The 15,566-nt window shown below is 54.5% G+C and overlaps 1 pseudogene; it reads left to right on the top strand.

Moving 5' to 3' along the window:
• LOC144953663 (uncharacterized) overlaps nucleotides 1–15,566 on the top strand; it is a 267,013-nt pseudogene that overhangs the window by 203,781 nt on the left and 47,666 nt on the right.

The raw sequence follows: 15,566 nt of genomic DNA on the forward strand, positions 1-15,566 counted from the left end.
GGTCCACATTGTAAAGGGCAGGACTTTCCCCCCTCTTCTTTATTTAAGAGCAACGTTGGTCACAACAATATTGTTACTTCTTACAGCTGGAATTTATCCTAAGTACATGGAGAACCACATTGCAGCCATGTGATAGTTGATGTTGTGCAGTGAATGATGACCGGGCTGAGACCAGTGACTCGCTAGACTTGAGAATCTGCTTTGATCACAGGTGACTGCCTGGATTCAATCCCAGGTACTCCGTGGTGCCAATTCAGTGCTATGACCGCAAGGTCCATGGGCCACCTCTAAACACCCCCCACGTTAAAGACATAAGCAGCAACCTGTTTAGTGAGCAGCAGCAGCATTCTTTGAATATTTTCCAAAGCAATTGGGATTGTGGAGCAGTGGCACAGTTCTGCATTTGCTTTCTCTTTAATCCACCAAATGCAACTTGCTGCTCGATTGTGGTGCACCCATTTTTACACTTGTTTCAACTGCTGTGGCAGATGGTGGAGCAGAGGGGCAGTGGAGCAGATTGGCAGTGGAGCAAGACAGTGAAGCAGAGCGCAGTGGAGACGTGGGGCAATAGAGCAGAGGAGCAATGGAGCAATGAGGCAGTGCAGCAAAGGAGCAGTGGGGCATTGGAGCAGTGGATCAGTGGGGCAGATGAGGGGTGGATTTGTCGTGAAGGCGAATCACCTGAATATGTGCTCTGAAGAAGAACCATTTCCCAAAACGTCTCTATCTATATCCTTGTCCCGCCACACACACAGCCGGGACACCGCACACACGAGCCAAGGCACATTTAACCAACCCAGGTAGCACTCGCAAGCAATGCAACGTTACGTTGTGTCCTCATGGGTTGATTTCACAAAGTTTATAGTAACAACAGCAACAAAAATATTGATCCTAATTCTTAACCGGGTGGCCTTAAGTCTTGTCACGTGCAGGTTTTGTTCATTGTCTGCACCAGACCCCTGCAGCTGTCTCATTCTGGGTCAGCTGCCTCTTCCATGTCCTGGACACCATGGCAAGGTCATCGCATGAGGACCGCCTGGATGAAAACCAGCATGGAAGGGGCCCAGTGTGGGGCCGGCTATGCTAATGGAATAGCCCCATGTGTGTGTGATGTGAGTTCTCCTGGCAGCAGACATTCTCCGCTGCAGTGCTGGCATCTGCTGCTCAGTTTCATTCCCCAGCTGTGGTCCCAGTGGCACTGTGGGTCGTGTGGTGATAGCAGTCACGGTTGGCACCCATCCACGTCCACCACCCCTACTGGGCGGTGGACCTGCCTCCACAAAGTAGCATGTGGCGGAGGAGTGAGGTGAACACTCTCGCCATGCGAGCGAAGCTCCCTCGCTTCCTCTTCTTTTCGTGCATCTCCACCTGCACCTCCTCCATCTTCTCCTCTGTCTCATCCTCCTCCATCCCCTCTTCTTCATCCTCCTCCTCTTCCTGTGCCACCTCTGTCTTCTGTCTTCTCCATATTCTCTTCCTCCACTAGCACCATCTCTTCCTCCTCCATCTTCTCCTCCTCACCCTCCTGCACCACCATCTCCACCCTCTTCTCTTCCTCCTCCACCACTGCCATTGTTTCCGCTTTGTCCGTAGTCTCCATCTCCTCCACCACGACCATCTGTTCATCCTTTGTTGTCTCCTTGTCCTCCATCTCCGTATTGTCTTTATCCTCTCCCTCCGTGCTCTCCTCCATTGTCACCATCACAATCTTGTCCTCCTTTGCCTTCTCTTCCTCCGTCTCTACCTCATCCTCCATCTCCTTCACCTCTTCCTTCGTCTCCTTCTCCACAACCTCTGACTTCGCTTCAAAGGCCTGGAGGAGTGAGGAGTGCTGCGCTTGCTCAGATCTGTGAAGAGACAAACACGACACCGTTCCACATTCTTACTACGGCAGACATCGCCATCTCTCCATCGTCCGTGGGTGGAATGTGTGGCGGATTCATTCAAGCTTAATATGAACAGCAGTAACAACATGGCCAGTGAGTGTGCTTAGTATTGGCATGGCCAGTGAGTGTGCTTAACATTGGTGCTGTCATTCTCATGGGGCAAGGCTATCCTTGAGATAGGTTCAGCTGTGTCTCACACAGACTGTTGTGGTTTCACAGTAGTGGGTGACCTTGCTGTGTCAATTTAGCCGAATCATTTGTAGTAAATGTATCTTTTTATGTGTATTCTAATTGATCCCTTGGACATAATGGCCTTAATACTTATTTCCCTCATTAAAATGCAAATCAATTCATAAAAATTTTGACATGCGTTTTTCTGGATTTTTTTGTTGTTATTCTGTCTCTCACTGTTCAAATAAACCTACCATTAAAATTATAGACTGATATTTCCTTTGTCAGTGGGCAAACGTACAAAATCAGCAGGGGATCAAATACTTTTTTCCCTCACTGTATAGACGCATTTTGAGGATCTATGATGGTCTATTGAGTTGGTGGTGGTGTGATGGTGTAGTGATGTTTTGGTGCAATGGTGTGGTGAAATGGTGTGCGAGTGTGGAGTGAATATGGTGTGTTTGACCCCCATATATCCCATACCCACCTTTGGGGAGCGATGCTCGTAGCTTTGGCCTGGGAAAGGGTCCACTTCATCCATAATGTCCCCCCACGTGGTCGACTGGCGCCACGACTCCCGGTTTATGGAGAACAGAAAATGCATTCAAAGGACGAGTAATGAATTGGAGAACGAAGCACATGAAGATTCACAGAACTAATTCTGAGGTCCCTGTAATTACCTCTGACCACACAACAGGACCTGCTATTGAGAAATATTCATCACATGGCAGTAAAACTTTACGCGTCGTATTTTTGTAAGCATGTTGAGATCATCAACTCCATAAACTTGAGACCCCCATACTCTTAGGTTTTTTTCGGTAAAGTCACGCTTGCTGTATTAAGTAAATGACTTTTACTTGATACAGCAAGCGTGCTGTGACGGTTCCACCTGAAGACGGAAGCTTGTGTTGCCTCCGAAACGTCGTGATTTTTATTTTACTTTTATTAATTTAATTTTTTTTTACCTACGTGACTTTCCCGAAAAAACCTAAGAGTATGAATCCTTGCAGTCACGAAAGCTTCAAATCTAGAATTGAGACCCCCATTTAAACAAATATGGCTGAAACTCAGATCTTGGAACGAGACAAATTATTTTACTTTCAGGAATTTAATAGTTAAAAAGTATTCTCAAAATCAACAAGTAAAGGTCGATTTATCATTCCCCATTGACGTCCTTATCGATTGAAGTTATTCATCCTGAAGTGAAAGCCATCAAACACAGGAACAACGAACGTGAAATCCATGTACATCCTGAAACCGATCATCTGCAGTAGTTTTTTATTAAACAATGAGGGAAATGATTTTGTTTTTGAGCAAAGTTATGATCACAGGGTAATCTGCAGAGCGAGGAGTCGAACGTCTATCCTCAGTGAAATCCCTCTCGAAATGGTCTTGAGGTCTGATTTTAAGCCCCTTATAACTCCCCTCTAGCATCCAAATCCTTTGTTCTCGTCTTGGCCTATCATGGACTTTGCATTCAATTGTTAATTTTTTTACATTAACAATCCGCATATATAGCAACATAGCTTAGCTAATCTTTCCATTATAATTTAACCTTAATACATATGCATATCTCACTGCATAATTGTATGCGTCGTTTAAATAAAGATTTTCATCTCCATGCATAATTCCGTGCTTCGTGTTAATTTGCTAATATTCATCCGACAATGTCCTCTAAAATGATGCAAGTTTAGAGGATTTAACATCGACATACAGTCTGAAGTATCAAAATGGTGATGTCCAGTTGGATTTGGACTAAGGTGCAAATGTATACTATACTGACTTTGTTTTATAAAAAAAAATATTGAAGTACTTGTGTTGATGAGCGCGTCAGAACAATCAAGGTTATTTGTTTAATTTAATCCACGAAAATTATTACGATTGCTGTCATACACTTTTAATGAAAATCGAAATGGTATCGCTTGTAAGCGTGTGTGTATTTACACTGCTGTGTATGTACACTTGTCTTTGACTCGTGTGTGTGTACAGGTGTTTGTTGTAAGCATTGTACAGTTAAGGAACGCTCAGATAACTTAAAAAATCCGATTTTTCTTCATCTGCAAAACAATTATTAACGTTAATATTGCTGTGCATGCACACTCGCGTGTGTATGTACACGCCTGTATATGCACACTCATGTGTGTATGCACACCGCTGTATATATAGTGGTGCTTGGATGCACACTCGTGTGTGCATGTCTACTCGTCCGTGTTTTTTTCAGTATGGATATGGTAGCAATAACGTACGATCAGTCATCTTTAAAAACAAATCAGGTTTTTATTAATCTGCAAAGATATTTACGTAAAAACTCGTATCGAAATCTTTATTAATATTCGTTTGGTCAAACACTTAAGGAACGAGACAAATTATTTTATTTTCATGAATGTAATAGTTTAAAATCTTCTCAAAATCAAACACGCAAACGTGGATTTATCATTCCCCATTGACATCCTTATCGATTGAAGTCAAAGGCATCAAACACAGGAACAACGAACCTGAAATCCACGTACATCCTGAAACCTATAATCTGCAGTAATTTTTTATTATACAATGAGGAAAATTATTTTTTTTATATTGAGCAAAGTTATGATCACAGTCATTCTCCAACTTTAGCTCAGCAAGACCACTTAACAAATAGAGTAAAATCAGGAATTGGACCACCTCACAACCACTGCGCATCACACCACATCAACAAGTAATCCGATATGACTACAAGGCACCACTTTAACGTGACGAAGTCTAGAATGAACTTCAACACGCAAGTAGCTGTGAGAAGATCACAACAGATGGCGCCTTCTACCATAAACACCACACATTTAACAGTACCGATGATACAACCACCAGACGAAGCATCGCATCTATCGAAATATAAAATTGTTGTCATCCTGAAATAAGTGAACACTTCTAGAACTTTAAAGGAAGACGTTTTTTTCCGAACACATTATAGAGCATTCACAACATTACTCGAGCTTGGAGCACTGGAAATCACGCAAATAATAACTTGTACCTCATTGATTGATCTAACAGAGACACAAACATGCACATTCCAGGACTTCAAGAGTTAACAGAAGTACTCAATACTTTGACTCTCCAGCCATCATCATCATCACCAACCATCTAAATCACTAACCATCACCATTATAAACACCCATCCATTATCATCAACCACCTATCAACACCAACACCCATCATCACCAACACCCATCACCATCAGCACCCATCATCACCACCCCTCATCACCACAGATTATCATCATAACCCATCATCATCAGCACCCATCATCATCACCACCCATCATCACCACCACCCATCATAAATTAACACAGACAGCTACAAACATAGATATGTAAACTGACACAAACATAACGGACACACAAATAAACAATCTCTTTCACGACTTAATAATAACAAAGTCCATATTACCCGTGCCAGGCTAGGTGCACACAGACAAATCCATTGCACAATAATTTACATGTAACTCAAATTCAGACTTAGCACTACCACCTCACTCACTTAAACATAACTACATAGATTAAGAAAACCATTAAATTAATAGTGAATAAACCAATACGATGGTGTTTATACGCTTGCAATTCAATGAATGAAATACAAGTTCATAATTCAAATTATACAAAAATAAAAAAAATAATGAATGTGAAGCCTGAGGCCGAGGTGTATGGCAGGCCTAACGACCAGGCCTCCCTTCTGTCCTCGTCGCATGAATGGCGACATCAAAGACAGCACAAAGCAAGGGGGCAAATGTTTAATTTCTGTAGCGTAATTTTGACTAATTAGAGACTACAAACACTACGTACACGATGTACACACAGCTACACAACGCACACACACACACTCGCCACACTTCCTCGACAAAACACGAACTGCACACTCTCACTCACTCTGCCACACTCTCTCTTTCTCACTAACTCACTGTCTCTCACTAACTCACTATCACTAACTCACTGTCTCATTCTATCACACTCACTGACTCACTCTGCCACTCTCACTCAAGCTCGAACGCACTCAATCTCTCATCCACTTATTCACTCACATCCACTCACTCAAACGCTCACCCACTCGCTAATCTCTCACCCACTCACCCACCCACTCGCTAATCTCTCACCCACTCACCCATTCACTCAATCCCTCACCCACTCACCCATTCATTCAATCTCTCACCCACCCACCCATTCACTCACCCACCCACCCATTCACTCACCCACCCACCCACCCATTCACTCACCCACCCACCCACCCATTCACTCACCCACCCACCCACCCATTCACTCACCCACCCACCCACCCATTCACTCACCCACCCACCCACCCATTCACTCACCCACCCACCCACCCATTCACTCACCCACCCACCCACCCATTCACTCACCCACCCACCCACCCATTCACTCACCCACCCACCCACCCATTCACTCACCCACCCACCCACCCATTCACTCACCCACCCACCCACCCATTCACTCACCCACCCACCCACCCATTCACTCACCCACCCACCCACCCATTCACTCACCCACCCACCCACCCATTCACTCACCCACCCACCCACCCATTCACTCACCCACCCACCCACCCATTCACTCACCCACCCACCCACCCATTCACTCACCCACCCACCCACCCATTCACTCACCCACCCACCCACCCATTCCTCACTCACCCACCCACCCACCCATTCACTCACCCCACCCACCCACCCATTCACTCACCCACCCACCCACCCATTCACTCACCACCCACCCACCCATTCACTCACCCACCCACCCACCCATTCACTCACCCACCCACCCACCCATTCACTCACCCACCCACCCACCCATTCACTCACCCACCCACCCACCCATTCACTCACCCCACCCACCCACCCATTCACTCACCCACCCACCCACCCATTCACTCACCCACCCACCCACCCATTCACTCACCCACCCACCCACCCATTCACTCACCCACCCACCCACCCATTCACTCACCCACCCACCCCACCCATTCACTCACCCACCCACCCACCCATTCACCCACCCACCCACCCATTCACCCACCCACCCACTCACCCACCCACCCACCCACCCACTCACCACCCACCCACCCACCCACTCCCCCACCCACCCACCCACCCACCCACCCACCCACCCACCCACTCACCCACCCACCCACCCACCCACCCACCTCACCCACCACCCACCCACCCACCCACCCACCCACCCACCCACCACCCACCCACCCACCACCACCCACCCACCCACTCACCCACCCACCCATTCACACCACCCACCCACCCATTCACCCACCCACCCACCCACCCATTCACCCACCCACCCACCCATTCACCCACCCACCCACCCATTCACCCACCCACCCACCCATTCACCCACCCACCCACCCATTCACCCACCCACCCACCCACCCATTCACCCACCCACCCCACCCATTCACCCACCCACCCACCCATTCACCCACCCATTCACCCACCCACCCACCCATTCACCCACCCACCCACCCATTCACCCACCCACCCACCCATTCACCCACCCACCCATTCACCCACCCACCCATTCACCCACCCACCCATTCACCCACCCACCCACCCATTCACCCACCCACCCATTCACCCACCCACCCATTCACCCACCCACCCACCCATTCACCCACCCACCCATTCACCCACCCACCCATTCACCCACCCATTCACCCACCCATTCACCCACCCACCCACCCATTCACCCACCCACCCACCCACCCATTCACCCACCCACCCACCCATTCACCCACCCACCCACCCATTCACCCACCCACCCATTCACCCACCCACCCACCCATTCACCAACCCACCCACCCATTCACCCACCCACCCACCCACCCATTCACCCACCCACCCACCCATTCACCCACCCACCCACTCATTCACCCACCCACCCTCCCATTCACCCACCCACCCACCCATTCACCCACCCACCCACCCATTCACCCACCCACCCACCCATTCACCACCCACCCACCCATTCACCAACCCACCCATTCACCCACCCACCCACCCATTCACCCACCCACCCATTCAGCCACCCACCCACCCATTCAGCCACCCACCCATTCAGCCACCCACCCACCCACCCATTCACCCACCCACCCACCCACCCATTCACCCACCCACCCACCCATTCACCCACCCACCCATTCACCCACCCACCCACCCATTCACCCACCCACCCATTCACCCACCCACCCACCCACCCACCCACTCACCCACTCACCCACCCACCCACCCATTCACCCACTCACCCACCCACCCATTCACCCACTCACCCACCCACCCATTCACCCACTCACCCACCCACCCATTCACCCACTCACCCACCCACCCACCCATTCACCCACTCACCCACCCACCCATTCACCCACTCACCCACCCACCCATTCACCCACTCACCCACCCACCCACTCACCCACCCACCCACTCACCCACCCGCCCATTCACCCACCCGCCCACCCACCCACTCGCCCACCCACCCACTCACCCACCCACCCACCCACCCACTCACCCACCCACCCACTCACCCACCCACCCACCCACTCACCCACCCACTCACCCACCCACCCACCCACTCACCCACCCACCCACTTACCCACCCACCCACTCACCCACCCACCCACCCACTCACCCACCCACCCACCCACTCACCCACCCACCCACCCACTCACCCACCCACCCACCCACTCACCCACCCACTCACTCACTCACCCACCCACTCACCCACTCACCCACCCACTCACCCACTCACCCACTCACCCACTCACCCACCCACTCACCCACCCACTCACCCACTCACTCACCCACTCACTCACCCACTCACTCACCCACTCACTCACCCACTCACTCACCCACTCACTCACCCACCCACTCACTCACCCACTCACTCACCCACTCACCCACCCACCCATTCACCCACTCACCCACCCACCCATTCACCCACTCACCCACCCACCCATTCACCCACTCACCCACCCACCCATTCACCCACTCACCCACCCACCCACTCACCCACTCACCCACCCACCCACTCACCCACTCACCCACCCACCCATTCACCCACCCACCCATTCACCCACCCACCCACCCACCCACTCACCCACCCACCCACCCACCCACCCACCCACTCACCCACCCACCCACCCACCCACCCACTCACCCACCCACCCACCCACTCACTCACCCACCCACCCACCCACTCACCCACCCACCCACTCACTCACCCACCCACTCACCCACCCACTCACCCACCCACCCACCCACTCACCCACTCACCCACTCACCCACCCACCCACCCACCCACTCACCCACTCACTCACCCACTCACTCACCCACTCACCCACTCACTCACTCACCCACTCACTCACCCACTCACTCACCCACTCACCCACCCACTCACCCACCCACTCACCCACTCACCCACCCATTCACCCACCCACCCACCCATTCACCCACCCACCCACCCATTCACCCACCCACCCACCCATTCACCCACCCACCCACCCATTCACCCACCCACCCACCCACCCATTCACCCACCCACCCACCCACCCATTCACCCACCCACCCACCCACCCATTCACCCACCCACCCATTCACCCACCCACCCACCCACCCATTCACCCACCCACCCACCCACCCATTCACCCACCCACCCATTCACCCACCCACCCACCCATTTCACCCACCCACCCACCCATTCACCCACCCACCCACCCATTCACCCACCCACCCACCCATTCACCCACCCACCCACCCATTCACCCACCCATTCACCCACCCACCCACCCATTCACCCACCCACCCACCCATTCACCCACCCACCCACCCATTCACCCACCCACCCATTCACCCACCCACCCATTCACCCACCCACCCACCCATTCACCCACCCACCCATTCACCCACCCACCCACCCATTCACCCACCCACCCACCCATTCACCCACCCACCCACCCATTCACCCACCCACCCATTCACCCACCCATTCACCCACCCATTCACCCACCCATTCACCCACCCATTCACCCACCCATTCACCCACCCATTCACCCACCCATTCACCCACCCACCCACCCATTCACCCACCCACCCACCCATTCACCCACCCACCCACCCATTCACCCACCCACCCACCCATTCACCCACCCACCCACCCATTCACCCACCCACCCACCCATTCACCCACCCACCCACCCATTCACCCACCCACCCACCCATTCACCCACCCACCCACCCATTCACCCACCCATTCACCCACCCACCCACCCATTCACCCACCCACCCACCCACTCACCCACTCACCCACTCACCCACCCACCCACCCACTCACCCACTCACTCACCCACTCACCCACTCACTCACTCACTCACTCACCCCACTCACTCACCCACTCACTCACCCACTCACCCACTCACTCACCCACTCACTCACCCACTCACCCACCCACTCACCCACCCACTCACCCACTCACCCACCCACTCACCCACTCACCCACTCACCCACCCACCCACCCACTCACCCACTCACTCACCCACTCACTCACCCACTCACCCACTCACTCACTCACCCACTCACTCACCCACTCACTCACCCACTCACTCACCCACTCACCCACTCACCCACTCACCCACTCACCCACTCACCCACCCACTCACCCAGGCACCCACCCACTCACCCACTCACCCACTCACCCACCCACCCACTCACCCACTCACTCACCCATTCACCAACCCACCCATTCACCCACCCACCCACCCATTCACCCACCCACCCATTCAGCCACCCACCCACCCATTCAGCCACCCACCCATTCAGCCACCCACCCATTCAGCCACCCACCCACCCACCCATTCACCCACCCACCCACCCACCCATTCACCCACCCACCCACCCATTCACCCACCCACCCATTCACCCACCCACCCACCCATTCACCCACCCACCCATTCACCCACCCACCCACCCACCCACTCACCCACTCACCCACCCACCCACCCATTCACCCACTCACCCACCCACCCATTCACCCACTCACCCACCCACCCATTCACCCACTCACCCACCCACCCATTCACCCACTCACCCACCCACCCACCCATTCACCCACTCACCCACCCACCCATTCACCCACTCACCCACCCACCCATTCACCCACCCACCCATTCACCCACTCACCCACCCACCCACTCACCCACCCACCCACTCACCCACCCACCCACTCACCCACCCACCCACCCACTCCACCCACCCACCCACTCACCCACCCACCCACCCACTCACCCACCCACCCACCCACCCACTCACCCACCCACCCACCCATTCACCCACTCACCCACCCACCCACTCACCCACCCACCCACTCACCCACCCACCCACTCACCCACCCACCCACCCACTCACCCACCCACCCACTCACCCACCCACCCACCCACTCACCCACCCACCCACCCACCCACTCACCCACCCACCCACCCACTCACCCACCCACCCACTTACCCACCCACTCACCCACCCACCCACCCACCCACCCACTCACCCACCCACCCACCCACCCACTCACCCACCCACCCACTTACCCACCCACCCACCCACTCACCCACCCACCCACCCACTCACCCACCCACCCACTCACCCACCCACTCACTCACTCACCCACTCACCCACCCACTCACCCACTCACCCACTCACCCACCCACTCACCCACCCACTCACCCACTCACTCACCCACTCACTCACCCACTCACTCACCCACTCACTCACCCACTCACTCACTCACCCACTCACTCACCCACTCACTCACCCACCCACTCACTCACTCACTCACCCACTCACTCACCCACTCACCCACCCACCCATTCACCCACTCACCCACCCACCCATTCACCCACTCACCCACCCATTCACCCACCCACCCACCCATTCACCCACCCACCCATTCACCCACCCACCCACCCATTCACCCACCCACCCATTCACCCACCCACCCACCCATTCACCCACCCACCCATTCACCCACCCACCCATTCACCCACCCACCCACCCATTCACCCACCCACCCATTCACCCACCCACCCATTCACCCACCCATTCACCCACCCACCCACCCATTCACCCACCCACCCACCCATTCACCCACCCACCCACCCATTCACCCACCCACCCACCCATTCACCCACCCACCCACCCATTCACCCACCCACCCACCCATTCACCCACCCACCCACCCATTCACCCACCCACCCACCCATTCACCCACCCACCCACCCATTCACCCACCCACCCTCCCATTCACCCACCCACCCACCCATTCACCCACCCACCCACCCATTCACCCACCCACCCACCCATTCACCCACCCACCCACCCATTCACCCACCCACCCACCCATTCACCAACCCACCCATTCACCCACCCACCCACCCATTCACCCACCCACCCATTCAGCCACCCACCCACCCATTCAGCCACCCACCCATTCAGCCACCCACCCATTCAGCCACCCACCCACCCACCCATTCACCCACCCACCCACCCATTCACCCACCCACCCACCCATTCACCCACCCACCCATTCACCCACCCACCCACCCATTCACCCACCCACCCATTCACCCACTCACCCACCCACCCACTCACCCACCCACCCACCCATTCACCCACCCACCCACCCACCCATTCACCCACTCACCCACCCACCCATTCACCCACTCACCCACCCACCCATTCACCCACCCACCCACCCATTCACCCACCCACCCACCCATTCACCCACCCACCCATTCACCCACCCACCCACCCACCCACCCACCCACCCACTCACCCACCCACCCACCCACTCACCCACCCACCCACCCACTCACCCACCCACCCACCCATTCACCCACTCACCCACCCACCCATTCACCCACCCACCCACCCATTCACCCACCCACCCACCCATTCACCCACCCACCCTCCCATTCACCCACCCACCCACCCATTCACCCACCCACCCACCCATTCACCCACCCACCCACCCATTCACCCACCCACCCACCCATTCACCCACCCACCCACCCATTCACCAACCCACCCATTCACCCACCCACCCACCCATTCACCCACCCACCCATTCAGCCACCCACCCACCCATTCAGCCACCCACCCATTCAGCCACCCACCCATTCAGCCACCCACCCACCCACCCATTCACCCACCCACCCACCCATTCACCCACCCACCCACCCATTCACCCACCCACCCATTCACCCACCCACCCACCCATTCACCCACCCACCCATTCACCCACTCACCCACCCACCCACTCACCCACCCACCCACCCATTCACCCACCCACCCACCCACCCATTCACCCACTCACCCACCCACCCATTCACCCACTCACCCACCCACCCATTCACCCACCCATTCACCCACTCACCCACCCACCCATTCACCCACTCACCCACCCACCCATTCACCCACTCACCCACCCACCCATTCACCCACCCACCCATTCACCCACCCACCCACCCATTCACCCACCCACCCACCCATTCACCCACCCACCCATTCACCCACCCACCCACCCACCCACCCACCCACTCACCCACCCACCCACCCACCCACTCACCCACCCACCCACCCACCCACTCACCCACCCACCCACCCACTCACCCACCCACCCACCCATTCACCCACTCACCCACCCACCCATTCACCCACCCACCCACCCATTCACCCACCCACCCATTCACCCACCCACCCACCCACTCACCCACCCACCCACTCACCCACCCACCCACCCATTCACCCACTCACCCACCCACCCATTCACCCACTCACCCACCCACCCATTCACCCACTCACCCACCCACCCACCCATTCACCCACTCACCCACCCACCCACCCATTCACCCACTCACCCACCCACCCACCCATTCACCCACTCACCCACCCACCCACTCACCCACCCACCCACCCACTCACCCACCCACCCACCCACTCACCCACCCACCCACCCACTCACCCACCCACCCCACCCACTCACCCACCCACCCACTCACCCACCCACCCATTCACCCACCCACCCATTCACCCACCCACCCACCCATTCACCCACCCACTCACCCACCCACCCACTCACCCACTCACTCACCCCATTCACCCACACCACCCACCCACCCACTCACCCAGGCACCCACCCACCCACTCACCCACTCACTCACCCACTCACCCCACCCACTCACCCACTCACTCACCCACTCACTCACCCACTCACTCACCCACCCATTCACCCACCCACTCACCCAATCTCTCACCCACTCACCCACCCACTCACTCACCCACTCACTCACCCACTCACTCACCCACTCACCCTCGCTGTGTAGAACACGGAGTCTGAAGTCGAACCCAGGGCCCTGCTGTTGCCGGTCCCGCGCACAACCAGCACTGCACCACGTGATGCGCCAGCCGGGGTCGTGGGGGGCGGAGCCTCGCGCTAGTGACGTCACCTCTGTTACGTCACAGCCACGCCTCCACCCACAGTCGAGAGGAATGCACACGAGGGAGCAGCAGAAGAAGCCTTTTGAGAACGAATCCTCAACGAGGTTAGATGGGTTACTTGGCATGCCTTGAAATGTTGCTGTTACTGTCGTTGTTTAGACCCCAGGCGAGTCAGCATTTAAAACGAGCATAACTAACCCGTTTAAATCGCATAGAATATGAATAACATGTGGCAGTAATAACAAATTATTTAAGTATGGTCATATGACCCTAATGACCCACAAGGCATATGGGTCTTTTATCAAGCAGTCGATTAATACAAATGGGCTGTACATGAACATGCATGTCTGGATTAGAGGTGAAATATCATTGTTAAGTCTGGTGATTATGTTTAATGGAATAGGCAGTTGAAATAAACATGTTCGTGTGGGTGGATGAGTGAGTGATCGGGCGCACACATGAGTGGGCAAACAAGCGAGTGAGTGGGCTTTTAAAGCAACAGTCACGATAGTCTTCTTGGTTCTTTCGGTAAAGTCACGCAGAAGGGAAATAATAAAATAATAAAAATAAAACATATTAAAATACAATTCTCACGACGTTTCGGCCACAACGCAAGCAGCCGTCCTCAGGTGAAGAACAGGGCTGTCGAAAAGACAGCGTCTGAATGAACATCACCAAGCTTGGCAGCGTATATTTAAGCTGGGTTAGAGGGGGAAGGGCGCCTTGACAAATGAATTTGCATATCAACAGATGAATTTAGCATATTTCTGGAAAATTCAGATATGGGATTAGTCACTACTTGTGAAATGCGTAGGAGGTGGGGGGGGGGGTCTCAAAGTCATATTATGCCCGTGCATTATGTAGGATTAGCAGCAACAACAAAAAAGTAACGATAGTGTTTTAGATTTGAAGCTTTCATGACTGCAAGGATTCATACTCTTAGGTTTTTTTCGGGAAAAGTCACGTAGGGGGAAATA

This window comes from Lampetra fluviatilis, chromosome 80 (assembly GCF_964198595.1).
Source record: "Lampetra fluviatilis chromosome 80, kcLamFluv1.1, whole genome shotgun sequence".
Lineage (NCBI taxonomy): Eukaryota > Metazoa > Chordata > Hyperoartia > Petromyzontiformes > Petromyzontidae > Lampetra > Lampetra fluviatilis.